Source organism: Camelina sativa, chromosome 15 (genome assembly GCF_030686135.1).
Source record: "Camelina sativa cultivar CO46 ecotype springtype chromosome 15, ASM3068613v1".
Classification (NCBI taxonomy): domain Eukaryota; kingdom Viridiplantae; phylum Streptophyta; class Magnoliopsida; order Brassicales; family Brassicaceae; genus Camelina; species Camelina sativa.
The window spans coordinates 22,916,454-22,921,900 of NC_141894.1; positions in this window are offsets into that span (position 1 = coordinate 22,916,454).

Below are 5,447 nucleotides of genomic sequence, written 5' to 3' on the forward strand. Positions count from 1 at the left end.
CGCCCCCTCCTGCCACACTCACAGAATCCCTCGAGACATCCTGCGACTCGCCAACACCCTCAGCTGTCACACTCTGGTCCTCGGTCTCACTGACCACTGGGGCTCTGCCCCTACCACGACCACGTCCGCGTCCACGACCACGTCCGCGTCCACGACCTCGACCAGCCACAGCATCCTCTCTAACCATCTGCACTACCATGAACAGAAGGCTAAGCAAACAATTACTATTTAACACAGAAATAGAAACTCACCGTGGAATCACCAATAGGCTCGAAGAGGATGTTCTAGGACTCCATGCCACACACAATTGACTAACTCACATAATCAATCAAGACATGCAATCCCAACATCTACAACAGAATCCTAGTGAACCCAAACCTAGAACCGTAAGGGCTCTGATACCAAAATGAAACGACCGACCTTTTTTTTAAAAAAAAATAATAAATAATAAATAAAACTACAACTAGTGGTCCCATACCCACTAGCCACCTAACCACATTCACAATTAACAGCGGAAGAATAACAACCAAATAAATATCCAATAATACTCCAATAATATTCAAATACCAAACAACAAGAAACAAGAAACCAGCAACCTAGCAATGTTTCTAATGACTCAACTCTAGCAACCTAGCAATGCTATACAACATCTAATCGAGTCCCTAGAACATCCTCCTCTTCATTGCCTTGATTCCACGATCACACTTTGCCTTTACTTGCACCACAAACACAAATTGAGATGCATGAGTATTTGATAAACACTCAGTGAGGCAATCCTCCCATCTACTGGGCTATACACACAAGCAACAATGATTCCAAAGTTCCAAAACAAGCAACAAACAAACACACAAACCAGGAAATCAAACATCGTTTCGCTGGAAGGGAGGTGTCGACCGACACCAGCCTAGTGTCGACCGACACTACCCCATAGTGTCGATCGATGCTCGACTTGCTGGTGTCGACCGACAGCAAGTGGTGTCGATCGACACTCCCTCTGCAACTGCGATCCGCGCGAAGCCGAGAGTCGAATCTCGCTCCCAATCTCCTCCAAATTACCCAATACTCAAAACCCAAGCCTTATACCTCCGTAGGAACCTGTAACAACCAATCCCCAGCAAGAAAAACACACAAACAAGCAACAAAAAGCAAGAACAAGGGAATCAAAGGCTTAGATTAGCCATGGTCATGCACTCACCTCTTTCAAGAAGATTCTGACCAACAAGAACGAATTCCCTCACTCCTAGCAAGCTTCTAACACCTTCCCAGCCTTAGATCTCCCAAGAACAGCAAGGAATCTCTCAATCTCTTCCCAAAAGCTCAAGAACACTTCCTCTTTTGTTTTTTTCTCAAAAACGGCGACTAACACCAAATAACACGACCCTAGGTCGTTTTCTACCTCTAAAAACTCGATTTAGGGATTCCCTAAACCAACCACGCAAACCGGATAATTAAAATTGAACCGGCCAAACCGGTCACAACTGGTGTCGATCGATGCCTCACTAGAGGGTGTCGATCGACACCCTTACCAAAATACCAAAAATTGGTTTGCGGGTGTTACAATGTTAAAGGAAATGGTTGATTTGAATGCATGTGGACATCTAAGGCTCAAATCAGTAAAGGTTGTGATAGGCTTGTCTAAAATCTTTAAGTACAGCTCATTCACCTTGCATCATAGTACTATTAACCTTGACATTGATTCTAGCTAGTTTATTAACAAGCTTAAGGCTTTGATATCCCATTTTCAAACCTCACTTTCCTCTCTTGTCTTGTTTGTTTGCTTGAGGGCAAGCAAAGACTAAGTTTGGCGGTGTTGATGTCACTATATTTTACCATATTTATGGCCTTGTTTAGTTCAGGTTTTGCATCATATAGAAGTCATTCCTTAGGTTTTATAGCCATTTATGACCAAATATGCACTTAGGATGTTTAGAAGCATGAATTGCATACATTTGTGCATTTGTAGTATTATTAGGTGTTATTGAGCTCTAAAAGGGTAAGGAAGGACTTGCTGTTATTTCTAGAGCTAAAAAAGAGGATTGGAAGTATCAGGAAGGGAAAAGAAGGCACTCGACCATACCACTCGAGCAGGCACACGGTCAAGTACATGGTCGGGTTCATAACGAGCTCCTCAAAGATCGATCCGAATGTAGATTTGACGTTGCGATTCAGCTTCCGCGTCCTTCATGATAGTTGTAGGACATTGAGTTATCTTTCCAATGCCGGTGGATCGGAGCTGTCTTTCAAGAGTTACACCTGTTTTACTGAACTAATATCATACCAGATCGAAGACTAGAGTTACTTGACGGACCAACCACTTGACCATGCACTCGACCGAGCCCTGTAGACACCTCATAACCTAGTTTTTGCCATTTTTAGCTATTTTTACATTATTGCATCATCTCTTATCTTTTCTCTAGATTTTCATAGATTTGTAACATTCATAACTTTGAATCTATAGAGTATTTTCTTTCACTTCTTTGTATTAAATTGTTCATCTCATCATTATCTATCCATCCATGTCTATATCATCATTTTCTGGGTTTGTGTTCTTCATGATGATTTTTAGATCTTATTAGTGGCTTAGGATCTTAGGGATGTATTAGGCTGGGTAATAGTTATGGTTGCTTAAACTGATCAAGCTTGATTGTTTAAGTATCTCTTCTAGATTAGATATGCTCTATGCTATTCTTATATTGAGAGGGTAAGAATAGATCTTAAGCTTCTTAGCATCACACCAATGTTTAAGTTGCTAGATAAAGCTAATGATAGAGATTATCATAAAGCATGCTAAAAGATTAGATGTTTTGTTGATTTTTGACTATAATGATCTGTGTTTAAAGCCTGCTTTTATATGATCTTTGCTAGTGAGAGCTAGATTGGGAGTATCTTAGCTTGATTGTTATTGCCAAGAGATTGGATTAACTTGTATTAGGAGATCATTGTCTAGTAATAGCTCATGTTTGATTGAGGTTTGTTGGCTAGTTTAGATAATCATAGCTTGAGTCCAGCCCATGAATCCATCCTTAGGACCTTCTTTATCTATTGATTTACCTGTTTGAATCCTGTTTAATCGCTTGCTGTTTGTTTACTTTCGTTCTGCTCTGTTTTGTTTGATGCTCTGTTTCAGTTCTGTTCATTCGCTTGTCAACTCGACCACCCACTCGACCATGCACTCGACCGAGTGCTAGGTCGAGCTCCAGTTTACTTTCTTGTTTATGCATTGTTCTGTTCTTGTTTTCTTCTACTTATTAGTCAATTCTGCTTAGTATTGTTTATTGCACTTGTTCTACAGTTTAATTCAGCATTACTATTGTCTTAATTAGTTGCCTTAGTTCATTGCATTTCATTATTGTCATTAGGTTGTTAGAAACAAATCAACTTGATATTTGGCTTAACTTGAATGCATTGATCACATCTTGACTGCTTACATATCACACTCTTTATGGATTGACATCCTTTATGCTACAACATTATAAGGGTATTGAAACACCTTGCATTCCATCATATCATCTCTGCTTATGTCTTTGTTTGCATGTTCTCATACATTCATTGCATAAGTAGACCTTGAAAAAGTCCTTTTTTCACCAAACAACACATAAACAAGCAGATCAGAGAAATCTCAAGCTTAGATAAGCCATGGTCATGCACTCACCTTTGCCAAGAAGATTCTGAACCTTAAACAAGCAAAACAACACTCCTAGGAAGTTCTTACAACGATCCCAGCTACAAATCTTTACAGGAACAACCTCAAACTCCCAAAATCTCACCAAGAACACTTAGAACTCTTTCTCTCTTCTCTTTTCTCTCAAAAGCGGCCAAAATTGTCGAATGACGACAAAAACACGACTTAAGGGTTTTTCCCTAACCCAAAACGCAACGTTTTACTTAAGTCGAACCGCACAAAAGAGAAATTGCATCGACCGATGCATCACCAGCATCGACCGATGCAAATCCCAAACCGGGATTTGGTTTGCGGATGTTACATATCCATCTGTACTTACAACAAAACCTAAGAAGACAAGGTTATCCGTTCCAAAAGATGTCATCAAAGTACACAACAACAAAATTTCCAATACGAGCTCTCAAAACATGATTCATTAACCTCATAAATCTACTAGACGAATTTGTTAGCCAAAATGACATTACTAACCATTCATATAAACCTTGTTTAGTTATAAAAGTAGTTTTCCATTCATCTTCTTTTTTCATTCTAATTTGATGATATCTACTTTTCAAATCAACCTTAGAAAATATGATAGAACCAATCAATTCATCAAGCATATAGTCTAATCTAGGAATAGGATGTCAATACTTCACCCTTATATTGTTGATAGCTCTCTACAATCAATGCACATATGCCAATTGCCATCTTTCTTTGGTACAAGAAGCATAGGTGCAACACAAGGACTCATGCTTTCACAAATATGTTCTCTTTCCTTTCATTTCGGTCACTTGCCTTTCCAGCTCCTTTGCTTTAACGGGATTGGTTCGGTAAGCTGGTTTTTTTGGCAAAGACGCTCCAGGTATAAAATCTATTTAATGCTAATGCTTCTAATGGGTGGTAAACATTATGGATTTTTCTCGGGAAAAACATCCTTATAATCCTACAAAAGAAACTTAATACTACTCGGCAACTTGGGTTTCAAAACTGTTTAAAGACAAACAAGAGATTGGGTGTAGCACTTTCCTATAGCTTTGCTTTTGCTGTTTTAGGTTAGACAGCTTGAATTTTCTTCCTTTTCTCACCAGGCTGGTCCGTTTGTTTTTCCTTGGGATTGTTGGGTTGATCAACTCGAATTTCCTTCCTTTTCATACTAAGCTGATCCAAGTAGATCTTGTGGCCCCATTGGTCATGTGGCGCCTTGAGATTGTTGGGTTGATCATGTGGCGCCATTGGTGCCAAACAACTTTTCTCCCTTTAATCTCAAAACTCAGAATATTGCATATGATCTCATCCTCATACTTTCCAATAGCTAATGGTACTCGAACTTGCTTCACCACAACCATTTCTCCTTCTTAGTTTAGCCACTACAACTTATAAGGTCTAGGGTGCTGAATCTCCTCTAATCCAAACTTTCGAACCATAGACTCACTTGCGACGTTGGTACAGCTTTATCTATGATTAAGCTACAGACTTTTCCTTTAACCAAAAATCTTGAATGGAATAATTTATCTCTTTGCTCTTTATCTTCAGTTTTGTTGATCACACTCAAGGCTCTCATAGTCACAAGCAATTCTCCTCTAGGCGCTTCCTCAAGTTCATAATCTGTCGGCGCGTCGGGTTCCTCACCCTCGGACTTAATCTATCTATTAGCTTTTATAACCATAATCCTCTTGTTGGAGCACTCCCTCGCATAGTGTCCAAAGTCGTGACATTTGAAACACTTTAGATCCCTATCTCTTGTAATCACCTTTGCTTTTACTTTTGTATATGTCTCCTCAACACT